This window comes from Pelodiscus sinensis, chromosome 24 (assembly GCF_052426305.1).
Source record: "Pelodiscus sinensis isolate ZL-2025 chromosome 24, ASM5242630v1, whole genome shotgun sequence".
Lineage (NCBI taxonomy): Eukaryota > Metazoa > Chordata > Testudines > Trionychidae > Pelodiscus > Pelodiscus sinensis.
The window spans coordinates 15,431,076-15,446,393 of record NC_143075.1 but is presented as its reverse complement, the minus strand read 5'-3'; the positions used below and the strand labels follow the sequence as shown (position 1 = coordinate 15,446,393).

Below are 15,318 nucleotides of genomic sequence, written 5' to 3'. Positions count from 1 at the left end.
TAAGGAAATACAAATAAGGAGAAAAGGAAACATGTCCTATGTGCATCAAACATAACAGTGTAACATAAGTGGCATCCCTGCCTAGGGTTGGTAGGAGATGAAGTCCTTGGGAGGTGCCAGCAAGCGGCCACCGGTGATGATGGGGAAGGTGCAGAAGCTGAGGAAGACGATGGCTAACACCTCGGGTTGTGCTAGACGGAATGGTGTGAGTATGGTATAGAAATATAGATGTACCTTCCCTATTTATCTTATGAAATTGGGGTGTTTGTGTCTGTGCTAAATGTATTGAGAAACTATATTTGTAAAAATACAAGAGTTCCTATAGTGAGAGTGTTGCAATTGTGCACATCACAGTTCCCAACCATAGAATAATTGAATACTGGGCCTGGTCCTGGGACAAAGGGCTTGTCAACCTTAAACATAGTAACTGGCAATTCATAAGCAATCTTAGAGCAGGCAACAACACACTGAGTTGGTGGGATAGCTGACTCTCCCAGAGAGAGAGCAAAAGGCGATCCTATTCCACCAAAACCACGGGGCTGTTTGTACCCCTGTGGTGACTCACCCTGCTGACACCCTTTTACCATGCTCCACTGGTTGCACATGTGCCCGGAGATGCAAATTCACTTATGCACTCAGCAGACACAGGAGGTGCACATAGAAAAGTGAGGGCAGAGCTGGGGAAAAAAAGTTTCATTCAAACATTTGGGCAGGGATTGTTTCTTCCTCCCCCCCCCCAAAAAAAAAAGCCTGATTTCGGTCACCCACAAACTATTGTTAATTTGTTTCCAATTTGCTGAATTGTTTCAGTCAAAACAGAAACAAACATCAAATCAAAAAGAATCTAAACATCTTGTTTTGACATCTTCTGAGCTGCATTTTTCAATAGGCAACATTTTTCTCTTGAAATTTACTTTGATTTGTATGTAATTTATAAGTGTTAAAAAGATCAGAACCTTCTAAGACATTGCATTTGACCCAAAACATTTTTTTAAGTTTGCCAAAAACTTATTTCAATTTTTCAGGACAACCAGTGAACTAAGATCAGTTATTGGCAGAGCTGTAACCAAAAGCAAGGTAGGAATGCCTGATCTGCAAGGCCTGTCCATTGACTAACATAGAGATCATCATATCTACCTGCTACATTTTGCATAACAGAAAGGGGAAGAGCCTGATGAAGACTATAGTGCTCTAGCAGCTGGATTGGACTGGTGTTCCCTGTTCAAGGCCAGACTGCCGTGCCTGGGCTGCTAGCTTCACCTGCGTGCAGCCAGCATGCTGCATACATCAGGCATGCCCTATGAATCTGCTTTCAAACTGCTGGTGCTGGTGGGGCAGTGAAGTTAATATTCACTTGTGGTTTGTCCCTCAAATTCCCGGAGGCAGTGAAGATGCTTAGGTGCCTTTTCCTGTATTGCTAATGATCTGATCCTCTGCATACAGAAGGGTGAGGGAGTTTTATGGAGGCGGGAATGACTGCACTTTGCATGTGGTGATAGTTTTATGGCGGATGTATGTTCCTCTAGTGGGGGAGTTTTATGGGCGTGTGAATTGATGTATCGATATTTGAGAAGGGCAGCAGCGATGTGCCAAGTACAGAGCCTTATTTTCAAGAATAAACTTCATTACACACTCACAAGCTTGCAAGGAGCATTTTACATACACTTTGCACAGCAGCAAGGGCCTTATCCTGAGTTCAGCCAGGTCCTTCCAGTGAAGTTTGGATCAGGTTCCAAGGGCCCGACTTTTAAAGGTTAGTTGCTGACAGATGCAGATTGGTGCTCTTTTTAAAATCTCATCTGCATCTTTAAGCCTTTAAAAATCCACTCCTAAATGTCTACTCTATTAAAGAGCGGGGCTAGATAAATCTCGGTAGGGCTTGTTTGCATGCATTAAATGTCAAGAGAGAGACCGACAGGCTCATGATTGCAGCTAGACAAGAGCAGTTGGTCCTTCTATAAAAGAATTGAGTCCCTTTTATTACATGTTTTCACAATGGGTGCTAGGCATTCCCACAGTACAGTTAACAAAGATGTCTCTTAGGCTATGTCTAGACTGCAGGCTTCTTCCGAAAAAACTTCTTCCAAAAGAGCGTTCACACACAAAAGGGCATCGAATAAGCGATCTTCTTTTTTGAAAGATAGCGTCCACACTGAATGGACGCTATCTTGCATTTCAGCTGTGATTGCTATGGACGGAGTAGCCACCAGGACACCTGTGCTTTTTCCTCTTTCCTCTTCTTTCAAAAGAACTCCCTCTTCCCTATCCACACACTCCTTTTTCTGAAAGAACTCTTTCAAAAAAGGCTTCTTCCTCGGAGAAAGAGGTTTACCAATGTTGAAAAAACCCCTCTGTTCTTTTGATTTACTTTAGGAAGAATGCAATTGCAGTGTGGACATAACATAGGTTTTGTCAGAAAAATGGCCGTTTCTCCGACAAAACTCTGTAGCGTAGACATACCCTTAGATGACACAGTCCAGCGAATGGGCCAGTAGATACAAAGCAGTGTGAGTCCTCTGGCAGCCAGCATAGGATGGCTTGTAGGAACGACCTCTTATGTCTGATGCTTTTTCCATGGTGGCTGCTATGTTGCTTTCTGAGGGTATGTCTACACTACAGAGGTTTTTTTGGAAAAAGGTCTGTTTTTCAAAAAAAACGTCACTTATGTCCACACTGCAATCACGTTCTTTTGACAAAAAATCGAAAGATCAGAGGGGTTTTCCTGACATGGTTAAACCTCTTTCTATGAGGAAGAAGCCTTTTTCCAAAAGTGCTCTTTCAGAAAAAGGCGTGTGTGGATGGGGAAGAGGGAGTTCTTTCAAAAGAAAAGGAAAGAGGAAAAAGCACAAGTGCCATGATAGCCTCTCCATCCATAGTAATCACAGCTTAAATGCGAGAGCGCGTCCAATCAGTGTGGACACTATCTTTCAAAAAAGCAGATTGCTTTCTCAATGTGTTTTTGATGTGTAGACGCTCTTTTTTGGAAGAAGTTTTTTCAGCTCTCTTCCGGAAAAGCTTCCGAAAGAAGCCTGCAGTCTAGAGATAGCTTGAATGGTTGGGCCTTGCAGGCTAATCCAGCCACTAAATGCCCCTGTCTCAGGGCTCAAGTTGGCCAACGAGGGATGCCAGAATTTCGGAATGGCAGGGAGAACTGAGCCAGGAGCTGGGGGTTGTCACTGCACCCAGTTTTGGAAGGGCAGTGTTAATAACCAACTGACACCTTTTAATATTTGCAGCTGAGCTAGTATTTAAAGTGAGCCCCATTCTGCTGGTCTGAGTTCAATAAGATGGGAGTGAGACTGGCCTTTTAGACCCTAAATCCCCCCCCCCCCCACCACCACCACCTTTCCAAACTGTATCCTGCTGCCTTCAGCCTTTCTGCCACCAGCCTTTAGCATCAGAGGAGGCAAAGATGGAGACCACCTGTTAGAACAAGGGCCTTGTCTTCCTGTGTGCTTGTCCAACACATAGCACAATGCTGCCGGATCTTGCTAGACTCCTCAGTGCTACATACATAAAGTGTGTCTGTGTGTCTGCGAGTCCATTCGTCCAAGAACTCCTCCTAAACAGTAAGAGGCAGGGCCAAGAATTTTGGTAGGCAGCTTCCTCTTAGCCTAACTTAAAGCAAAGTCACAGTTTGCTTGTGCCAGGAAAATGGGAAGTGCTGGGAATAGGACTATTTCCCATAACCTGCAGATGGAGGGGGCAGAGAGGCGGGACGTGAAACCCACAGTGGCCACTGAGGGCAGTGAGTGCAGTGAAGAGCAACACGGCAGAGAGATCTCTGGGGGTAGCTGTACCACCAAGGGAGTGACCGGCTGGAGCTGGGGCTGAGGCTGGGGCATCTTGCCTGCCACCCAACCGAGTAAGTAGCCCCCCTGCCCCACGCCCTTAGCCCCTCTTCCCCTGGCCCTTTGTTGCAGTGCTAGAAGGGGTAAGGAATAAAGCCCTGCTAGACTGGGGGGAGAGAGAAGGCTCCTGCCAACTGGGGGAAAGGATGGAGGGAGAGAGTAGGCCCCTGTCAGAGGGACCCCACCACTCTGAACCCCTCGTCACCCTCCAACCCTCACTCTTGCGCCTCACACATCCCCAGCTCCCCGCCCTGAGCTCCTCCTTAACTTCCCGCCCCCTACACCTCCTGCCCTGACTCTTGCAGCTCCCACACCACCAGCCCTGTCTTGAAGGACCCAGGCAACGCTGAGTAAGTTGTCTTGTAATATAAATGATAGGGTCAGCAGGTTCTTGGCTTCTGGTAAAGAGTGGATCTGATGAAACTGCTTTTGTGTATGAACTAAACCAGACAAGACCTGGCCCCTGCCAAGAGCCACTACATTGCCACACCTCTGTGATTTTTTTTTTGCTTGGACCCACTCTCATGTTGAACTATTTCAGTGAAGCCCCTTGCATGGAATGAAACAGCAAGCTCATGTGCCACATCACAGCAAGGCAGCCCTTTCTACAGCGGGGCCCAGGAGCTCTTGAACAGCACGCACAAATGCTATGCAACAGTTCAGGGCTGTCAGTGAAAACTGCATCCAACTGAAACGACAAGGGAAGCGTTAGCCAGGTGCAATGTAATTACCCAGCCAGAAATAAGCCAAAACACCTCGGCTATTGCTCTGACTGTTGCAAAAAGTGCATTGGGTTGCTTAGATTTACAACAGAGGTCCTGAGTGCTTGTGGTCACTAGTCAGACAGATGAGGTTCTCCCCCTCCCCCCGTGACCTCCGTACACACACAAACAACACAGCCTCCTTCGTGCCAGGTTGGGGCACTGGACCGTACTGACTGAGGGAATGGTGGCCAAACTGTACCACTCTGGGTTTCTTTGGAGGTCTCTTGTCCAAGAACAGACCAGGCAGAACCCTAATATGCGAGGAAACCTCATCCACATTCAAGCTGCTTTGATGCAGAGAGAGACAGGTTTTCTTCTGCTGGGTAAATATTCCTTCAGCTTCATTAGTATCAATCAACACTGACATCCAGTGGCTTGTCAGGATGATTACAATTGGGCATTTCTTGTAGTGATCTCTGAGCCTATCTTCTGGATTCTTTTGTCTAGACTAAAGACCAAACAGTCCTGATGCATCATGGCCATTCATTGTTACTCTCCCATCAAAGTGAATTCAGCGGCTGCTCCCTCTGGATGGAACTGGGAGATGAAACCCTGTTCAGCTGCAGCACCAGTGAAACCGAGGCAACGGTTGCATGAACTTCCCAACGCAGCCAGGCTGATGCTCTCAACCCTCTTTGGAAAGTTCAGCCCTGAGGTGAGAGTTGAGTCTCCAAGGCTAACGTGGACCTTGGGCGTAGCTTGAGGCTGTCAGCAAGGGTGCCGAATGGTGCCATCGCTGAGCGCAGAATGTTCGCTTCAGCCACTTGTCATTGTCGGAAATGAGAGGTAAGTGAGGGCACCCAACCTAATTTCCAGGTCAGGCAGACATCCCCATGCTAGCTCTGATCTGGCTAGCAAGCTAACAATAGCAGGGCGGCACTTGCCACTGAGGTGGCCAGGTGGGCTCCAGCATCCCGGGGGATTGCCCTGGGGCAGCTTGCTTGTGCAGCCTCTAGTCCACTCACTAGCTCAATCAGTGCTCTCTTATCTCTACCTCAGCTGGACATTACATCTCAGCCCTACGGGTGAGTCTACAAAGCAAGTGAAGATGTGACTGTCGCATGGGGAAGGACGCCCACCCTAGCCTTAATTTAGCTAATGTAGATAATATAGTGTCCAAGCTGGCACAGGCTAGATTCAGGAGAGCTTGGCTCTTGTAGTTAGTCCCTGCTGCCCTTATTGCCCTCGGCTTGCTGGATGAGAGCTAGCAGGGATATGCCTACTTGCGACCCAATCACTATGCTTGCAGTATAGACCCAGCCTTCGACTCGCCTTGTAGTTTTAGTTGTGTTGCCAGGTGCTGTTAAAAACAGCAGGTAGGTTTCACACCCCCGCAAGGGCTGCATGATAGTAACACAGGGCTCCCTTACAAGTTTTCTGGATCCGTGGGTGATACATGTCCCCTCTAGGGCTGGCAATGGTCCCCTGACTGCTCCCCTCCCTGCTCTGGGGAACACATGGCCACTGACGGAGGGAGGAGATCAGGAGCTGAATGTGCTTCAGGGTCTTTCCCCGTCTGGACTCTAATCCTTGAGTGTCATGGCAGTTTGGCCTCCTCTCCTCCAGTTGCTGGATGTGGTGGAAGGGGCATGGCTTTGTTTCTCACATGCTGCGAGCCAGAGGTGATGATGGTTGGATTATTTAACCCAGTGGCTCTAAAACTTTTTGGCCCGTGGCCCATCCCGCTCAACACAGGCCTTTCCATGGACCACCAGCCAACTACCCATGATAACAAAATGGGTGCAGGAGGGGGTGAAGGGTGCAGTCTAGCCAGGAGGTGGGTGTAGGAGCAGGCTAGAGGTGAGGGGTCTGGGTGGAAAGGTGGGTGCAGGAGTGGGGTGGGGAGCATGGTCTCAGTGGGAGGGGCGTATGTGTGTGGGATAGAGGTATGGGGTCTGGGCATGAAGGAGATGGAGGGTGCTTAGTGGCTCCATGCCTCCTGCCACTCCCAGGCTCTGCCCCCTGTTGCTCCCATTGGCTGTGATTCTGGCCAATGGGAGCAGTGGGAAAAGCCTCCAGGTGAATGCGCTGCTGTTCCTCCTGCTGGAGCCACCTCCTTCCTCACAAGCCTAATCCAACCTGCAAAGCTCCCTCCTCTCCCCCCACCAGCAGGAAGCTGGTGCTGGTGCTCTAACCTCACGGTGGGGGGCATGGAGCTGGAGCACCAGCGCAGGCTACCCGCTGCAGGGGAGGTGAGCCCCAAGCCCATGGCCCACCTGCAAGGTGGTCAAAGACCATTAGGGGAGCCTCAAGACCGTGGACCACACTTTGAGAACCACTGATTTAATCCTAGGTGCTGTCTCCCAAAGCTCTATCCCAGACCTGGCCCCATAGTGAAAGCAGCATGCTCCCTGGGGAAGGGCTGTTGAAGCTCTGTATCCCACAGAAAACACCCCTAGAAAGAGTCCTGTACACATGGTTCTTGGCTGGCCCCAGTGTGTCTCTTCCTGGGCAGAAGCCCCACTCCAGACATATGCCCTGCTGGAAGGCTGCCCGGGGCTGAACCAAGAGCCAGGACTGGTACGTCACTTACAAGCTGGCAGGAGGAAGAGCATCCCTTAGCACACACCTGCATGTCCAATAGCGATAGAGATGTAGCTGTGTTAGTCTGGTCCTGCTGAAACAAAAGACAGGACTAGGCAGCACTTTAAAGACTAACAAGATGGTTTATTAGGTGATGAGCTGAGGAAGTGGGTCTGGCCCATGAAAGCTCATCACCTAATAAACCATCTTGTTAGTCTTTAAAGTGCTGCCTAGTCCTGTCTTTTGTTTCTGCACGTCCAAGGCACTAGAGCCTGGGGGAGAGGTGGGGGAGACTGGACCCTGCACTGCCAGCCCTGCCCCCGGGGGCCTGAAACTGTCCGTACAAGAGAGCATTTTTGCCAGCAGATTTTCAGGAGCCATCTACAGCCCCCTCAGGAATCCCTGCTCTCAGGTCCCAACAGCCCTGCTGGGACCCAAGGGGGCAGGGGGGGATGCTGGGCTGCTGCTGCCCAGCTCTCTGCAGACACATTGGCTGTAGTTAATCCCAGGGGGGCCAGAGCTCCTGCTTCCCCAAGCCAGGTGGCTGCACACAGTCCTGTGGGACCAAAGGCTGCACACAGGTGGCAGAGCAGCCCTTGGCACTGGGGTCCTGTGCAGGCAGCTCCCTTGGGGGGCAAGCAGAAAGCCCTGGCCTCAGACCCACAGGAGCTTGCCCCCTTAAGCCACCCCTTAGCACTATGGAGGGAGGGAGCCACGGGCCACTCATCCCCTTGGCTCCGCAGCCCCCAATGGTGGCGCTAATTGGCCCCCTGGAAGGCTAGACTCAGTGAAGCGCTCAGGGCCTGATGGGGTGCAGGAGACGGGCCTCTGCACTAGCCCTTTGGAGGGGTGGGGGTCTATTCAGGACAGAGGGGAGCCCCCTCCCGCTGGGGGCCAGAAGCTCCCTCAGCTGTTGCCTGTGGGCTGGCCTGCCCTGCTCCTGCCTGGCTTCCGGGCTGCCCAGCAAGCCTGCCACAGTGGGGAGGGGAAATGCTGGGCCCCGTTCCCAGGGCCAGGCTGGGAGGCAGGAGGGCGCTGGCACACTGGCTCTTGGCCCCAGCTCTTAGCCTGGTGGGGGTGGATTCCTGAGGGAGGTTAAAGCAAATCACCTCCCCCCCCCCACCCCCTGCAAGTAATGACCGGGGGGGGGGGCTGCTCTGGGCAAGGCTGCTCTGCTTGGGGGCCGGGCTGGGCTGCCATTGCCGCCCCCTGCCCCGCGCCGGGCTTGCCCCCCGCGCTGTGTAATGCAAACCCGCCGCTGCGCTGCGCTGCGCGCCCTGGCAAGGTCACTGCGCGCCACGGGCAGCGCAAGCGGCGCCCGGCACCTTCCCACCCGCGCAGGGGCTGGCGAAGTTCGTTCTCCGCCCAGGCACCGGGGCAAAAGGCGAAGAGACCCTTGTGTTTTCCTGTCCCCCCGCCCCCCGCTCACCGCACTCCCCGCCCGGGGCTGGGGCTTGTCTCACGTCCGTGCCCTGCGGCGGGGGGCCCGAGCAGGCGAGGCACTTTGCCAGCGTGGGCTGGGGCGCGCAGCAATATTGTGACAGGGATTTTAACACCCGGGCGCTTTGCGCCGCGCAGCGCCCGGGAAATGCGCCTACGCGCCCGCCCCTCCCCTGCCCGCAGCCCCGCGGAGCCCCGGGACCCGGCGCAGCAGCCGCCCGCAGCACCCGGCCGCTGGGCTGCTCCTACCTGGGCTGCGGAGAGGCCGGGATCAACTTCGGCTCCTGCCAGGGTCCAAGCCCCGCCGCTGGGGCTGGCGGCACAGAGAGCCGGGCCAAGCCGAGAGGCAGCAGCCGGCCCCGCTTCAGCCTGCGGGTGGCTCTGGAAGCCGGGGAGACAGACAGATAACGAGACAGACAGACACTGGGCGCCGGTCGCTGCGCAAGGGTCCTCAGCAACATGTGGCACTGAGCTATCCCAGCAGGCTCCCCCCCCCTTGGGACCCTGCCCAGGCCTCCCCCTCGGGAGAAGTGTGTGGGGGGGGTCTGGCTCCACACCACACGGGGCTTCCATCCTTACCCGGCAAGCTGCAGCAACATGTGTCCCTCTGCCAAAGCGCCGCCGTTCCCCTCCAGCTCCTGGGAGCTGTCTGTGATCCTGGGAAGGCTTCCGCCTGGCAGAGCGGGGACCTCGCTCAGCTGGCAGCCAGCTGATTAACACACACTCTCCCATGGCTGTTTGGGTGACCAGCATTAAGTGGTGCCATTTGTTTTGTCAGAGAGGTAACCATGACAATCACCCCAGACGCACACCGCTGTCCTCCCCCCCCCCCCTTAAGGACATGGAATAAGTCTCCAGTGTCCAGCATTTCTCGCTGCTTTGCAGGGCAGCATGTAGCTCATCAGTTGCAGGGCGCAAGTGGATGTGACTCATCTGTGTGTTGAAAATGACCATTCTTTCTGCAGCCTTCAGCCATCTGAGTAGCTAGAGGAGAGCCTGGTAGATGTACATATGGTTCCCTAATGCACCTCATCTGACCCTGGCATGGGGAAAGAGAAGTTCTAAGGCAGGCAGAGCAGAAGAAGATTTCACCTCAGATAGAAAAGTTACCAAGGGAGTGTTTTAACAGCCCAGTGCCCACACTAGAGTCTCCCAGCAAGGCCCAAGAGTGAAATTTTTCACGGCAAGCTCTCAGAAAAAAACAAACATTCCTTAGTACATTTCTCTGCTGTTCTCCCCCTTTTCCCACCCTTACCCTGTTCAAATAAAAGTGCAGGATGTGTCAGCCTCTTTGGAGACTGTTTTGAGACCAGGAAGTTTGGCAAAAGTCAGCTCTACCTTCCTTCCCTCACCACAGCGCTCCCTGATTTCTTCTGAAAACCCATGCAGTCCTGCTTGCGGGATCTATCTCCCGGCTTCTGCTCAGTCAGCTGCACCAGCTGCCTTTTCCTTCCCAGATATGTTCCTGAGAATCCTTTCAGTGGCTGCTCTAAGGAAGGTCCCTCAGCAAGCAAAGCAGAGGATTGTGGGTCACATGTGAATTCCAACATGTCTTTTCCATCAGCATGTATTATTATTTCTATTACTGTAGCAGCTAATGGCCCCCACCAAGCTTGGAGTCCTTCTGTGCTAGATGCTGTATAAACTGGCAGTCGCGCGGCAAGCCAAAGAATAGGAGGGCAAACAGACACAGCGAGGAGAAACAACTTACCCAAGATCATGCAGCAGCTCTGGTAGAGCTGGGAACTCCTTTTTCCTGACTCCCAAAATGGTGATCCTCTTAATAGGCCACCATTCTGGGACTTAGGGGATCAGTGTGCTAGTCCCAGCTCTGTCATGGCCTTGCTGTTTGATCTTCGGCAAGTCACTTCACCTCTCTGTGCTTTATAGGTGTAGAAACTGTGAGTGCTGGTGGTATGGCCGTGCCCTGGGTTGACATGGGTTCCATCATATACAGGATGCACAGTTTGGTTCAGGGGCTCTCACTACCCCCTTTATACAAATTGTTCGAGCACCGCTGTTTCTGTTTCCATTGCCACCCTTTGCACAGCTTAATGGTTTAGCCTGCAAGCTCATTAGGGCATGGAAGACCTCTTACTACCTGTCTCTAGAACCTAGTAGATGGGGCTATAGATGGAACTAGAATAAAAATAAGAGTATGGAAATTGAAAAGAAGTTTAATATCACTGATGATGTTACCTCAACATCACTGTGTTTCTTGCTGGTCCAAAGATTCTCGAATGAAGCAGAAATATATGGAAGGGCTGGTTTTTATCTTCTATTACCTGTGTGAATCAGAAGTAATTCTGCTGGAGACAAAAAAAAAAAAAAAAACACACACACACTGTAAGGATCTGATCCAAAGCCTGATATAATGGGAGATTTTCCATGGACTCTAATGAGCTTCAGATCAGGCCTTAAGTGAGCCCTGAGTCAAGCCTTGATTCTTCAACCCTGTCTGTTTTCATGGGCCTCTTTCCACCTGTGGTGGGAACTGCCCTTGAGTGGGAGCAAGTGGACAGTGAGATGCTGTTTTTTTGGGAACTTTCAAATGTAAATGGATGCTGCTCACACTATAATGAAAACATGGATTTTCCTGATAAAATTGACCAGTGATCTCATGGCATGTGACATTCCTTGCCCATAAAAACACATTGCCAATTACTGACCCGTTAACCAATTGGGCTCCTCCAGGATAGATTCTTCATCTACCATGGTGTTCTCTGTGCAAGATCATCTCTCTGGGATGATGTTCCATGTCTCTGTTTCTTTCTGCTTCCCAGCACTCCTTATCTCTTCTTGATACTAGGGCTCTCCCATTTTCTCCTCATCCTCCCTTCTCTGCTTCAAGGTGTGTGTCTATGCTTGTGTCACAAGAAGATAGGAACTGCCATGATGGATCACACCAGTAGTCTGTCTGATCCGTATCAGGTCTTTGACAATGACCAGAACACTGACTCAGAGGAAAATGCAACAAACATTGTAGTGGGCAATTATGGAATAAACTGCCCTTAGAGGAAGCTTTCTTCCTAGCTCCCATCAGCTTATGCTCTGAAGCAGGAGAGCTGATGTCCCTTATTAGATAAATAAGTAATCTCCTAGAGATAGCCCAAGTCACATGTTCTAAATGCTTGCTAAATATTTGCTTACTAAGTTTTTGGCTCAAACAGAGAAACTAACATATGTTAGAAGAAAATCACTGGGATCTGTACCAACAAAGCTGGCACCTGCACCATATTTATTTATAAAACATACTGGAATCTGATGTGGGGGCTCTCTCCTTCTTTCGCTGGGTTGTTTTTATTTGCTCTCCTCCTTCTGTTACTAGCAGAACACGGCCCATTAAAGTGTGCTGGTGTCAGATGGACGATGCTAAGGGAGCATTTCCCATGCCTGCTGCTGAACTTTCTGATGCAAACAATCCAGCTGGTAAAAGCATTTGTTTCATACACCTGGAATGGGTTGAACAAATCATTTTAGGGTGTAACAAACATTTCATTAAGAGGGATAATAGTCGGCCATGATTCTTAGCCCTTTGTTTTTTCAAAGCACCGGGCAAACTTTAATGTCCTTATTTTCAGAAGCAGCCATCACCCACAATGGACCTGTCTGTAGTTAATTACCGCTATTGCTTTTGTCTATTGCTTTAAAGCATAGGAACCCCCTATGCTGGACAAACAACAAAACAGCAACAAAAGGAACAATCCTGTTCCAGAGAGTGTGCACTCTCAGTATTAGAGCAGCCTCAACAAGTGGCCAAATGGAGTAGAGATAATTTCATGGAGGTTAGGTCCATAAAAGGCTAGTAGCCAGGGGATAAAATGGTGTCCTTGGCCTCTGTTTGTCAGAGGCTGGAGAGGGATGGCAGGAGACAAATTGCTTGATCATTGTCTTCGGTCCACCCTCTCTGGGGCACCTGGTGTTGGCCGCTGTCGGCAGACAGGATACTGGGCTAGAAGGACCTTTGGTCTGACCTAGTACGGCCGTTCTTATGTTCTAGATGGATTGAGAGGATGAAATAACAATACAGTGGACAGAGTTCAATACAAAAACAAAAGTCTGAGGGGAAACAATGTGGCCTAGTGGATAGAATAATAATCTGGGTTTCAGGAAACCTCACCTCTGTTCCTGGATTGGCCATGGACCTCTTGGCTAACCTGGGACAAGTCACAGCAAGTCTCCGTGCCTCAGTTTCCCCACCTGTGACCTTGAGATAATGCTGCCTTCTTTGTAAAGCTCTTTGAGATTTGCTGATGCAAAACTGCATATAAAAATTAAGTATTGTTATTGTGAGTTCACCATTTGCCTGCCCGGTGCAGTTATGAACATTGAGCATCTTTGAAAATCAACACCTTACTCTCCCCCCCTTGTAGAAAAGCATTTCCAGCCCCATTTTACAGTTAGGGGGAATGGAGATGTATGACTGTCTCAAGGACACACAACGAGTCAGTGGCACACCCAGAATTAGAATGCAGACTTTCTGGCTTCCTGCCCAGTGCTCATTTAATTAGATCATGCTTGACTGTTACATGCATAAGCCGCATAGGTCCCTAATGTTTGTATATTCCGCACACAGTCTGTGTCGGATTTCTGGGTGGTTTGGGTATTTTACAAATTTCCAGGCTCTTGCTTGTATAGACAACCAGTCAGTAATTCTAATCAAAAGTTTTTTTCTGGTTTATATGTAATGCAGTTTTTCTAGTCCCACAATGCTCTGAAAAATCACTGCCTACAAGAGGCAGCGGTAGTAGTAAAGAGCAGCAAACTGGTAACCTATGCTTCAAATATATCCTGGGAATGAGAGTTATTTATTAGTTATATGACAGCAAAGTCTAAAGCAGCAATAGGCAACCTTGGTTAACGAGTGGGCTGCATGAGTGGTCCTCCTGTACCTCAGAGGGCCACAAGATTATCATAACCTTGGCTACGTCTAGACTACAGGCTTCTTTCAGAAGAAGCTTTTTTTGGAAAAGATCTTTCAAAAAAACTTCTTCTGAAAGGGTGTGTCCACACTGCAAAAGTTCATCGAAAAAGCGATCGGCTTTTTCAAAAGAGACCGTCCAGACTGAATGGACACACTCTCACAAGTAAGCTGTGATTGCTATGGACGGAATGGCCACCAGGGCACCTGTGTTTTTTCCTCTTTCCTCTTTTTCTGAAAGAACTCCCTCTTCCCCGTCCACACACACCTTTTTGCTTCTTCCTCATAGAATGAGGATTACTAATACTGGAAAAACCCCTCTGTTCTTTCAATTTTCTTGCAGAAGAACGCAATTGCAGTGTGAATGTTCCTCAAGTTTTGTTGGAAAAATGGCCATTTTACCGGTAAAACTTTGTAGTGTAGACGTACTCCAAGATGGTCTCCAGGGATAGGGTAGTTTTGCTAACTGTGCTTATGTACAGGCAGTCCCCGGGTTATGTACAAGATAGGGACTGTAGGTTTGTTCTTAAGTTGAATTTGTATGTAAGTCGGAACTGGTACATATTGTAGGGGAAACTCTAGCCAAACATTTCTCCAGAGCCCAGTTTTATTCTCCCACAACTCACTTCCCTCAGTCCTTTATTCTCAAGCTGAGGGGTCTGATGAGAAAAGCCACTCCGCGTCTCCCTGGTCTGCTGGGGGGAAGGGGGGTGCTAGCTTCGCGTCTCCCTAGTCTGCTGGGGGGAAGGAGCTAGTGCGGGGTTGCCTCACCCCGTTTGTAAGTAGGGATCCGATGTAAGTAGGATCCATGTAACCCGGGGACTGCCTGTACCTAGAATTTGCAGGGTGTGCCGATGGAACCGTAGCAGCACTTTGATTGGAGGCAGAGGGAGCGCATGGCTCTCACAGTCACTGTTGTGTGCAAACAGCACACGCTTCCCTTCATGTGCCCTTGATTTACATGGGCTACACTTCAGTAACACCTGTAGGGAAAAACAACATGGACAGAAACCTGCAGAATCTGTCAACCCTGCCCGTGAGCAACTGTAAACAATATGTCTCATGGGCCACACATAGAACCCCAATGGGCTGCATGTGGCTCTTGGGCTACAGGTTGCCCACTCCTGATCAAGAGACCCTCCCCAAGATCAGGCGCCCATGGTGGCAGGCACTGCACAAACAGCAGTACACAATCTTTGCCCCAAATGTCCTTGTGGAATAAGTCTCAGTTCATTTCCTAAAAGACACGACAGATAAATCACAGAAATAACCACTGTCACCTTTGTTGACAGTCTCTGCAGAGAGGCTAACAACTGAACACACCATGAAGACCTGCCTATCTTCTCCCCCAGAGGGAGTCCATCAGTGAAGTCATATTCTATCCACTGCCATTGCTGATAGGTGTGCTTGTTCCATGCATAAAGGATTCAGGATGCAGCAAGCTACTTAAGTATTGAAGTCAAAAGTTTGGTATTAGTTGTGGATGTGTAGAGCGGCATATACTTTAAGCACCTTGCTGATGCAGGACCAAAGACTGGTGTGCAGAGCTGCCAGTTTGGTACCTTTCACAAGCAAAGAGAATGTCTTTACAAAACTACCTGCAAACCAAGCTGAACCCACCACCTGTGGGACTCCATTTTCTTTGCCTGCCTTCATTAGGAAGGATCACTCCCTTTCTCCCTCGCTTCAGACTCAAGTGTACTTTCATCTCTTTCACAAATGCTGCACTGTGCTTGCTGTTTAGATTGACATCAGAAATGCAGTAGCATGGCTGGAGGCTGTGGACAATGTTACGTATGGCAAAGGAAAGGACCTAGCA

At 50.1% G+C, this 15,318-nt stretch overlaps 1 protein-coding gene across 1 annotated transcript in view; it reads right to left on the bottom strand.

Annotated features, from left to right (window-relative positions):
• Nucleotides 1-9,291, bottom strand: part of VWA5B1 (von Willebrand factor A domain containing 5B1) — a 76,955-nt gene extending 67,664 nt beyond the window's left edge. Inside the window, exons 1-2 of the mRNA XM_089773081.1 lie at nt 9,158-9,291; nt 8,828-8,959 (exon numbers count right to left, since the gene is read on the bottom strand). The gene's annotated coding sequence lies outside the window, so the exon portion shown is untranslated. The remainder of the gene's footprint in view (nt 1-8,827; nt 8,960-9,157) is intronic.
• Nucleotides 9,292-15,318: the final 6,027 nt, after the last annotated feature.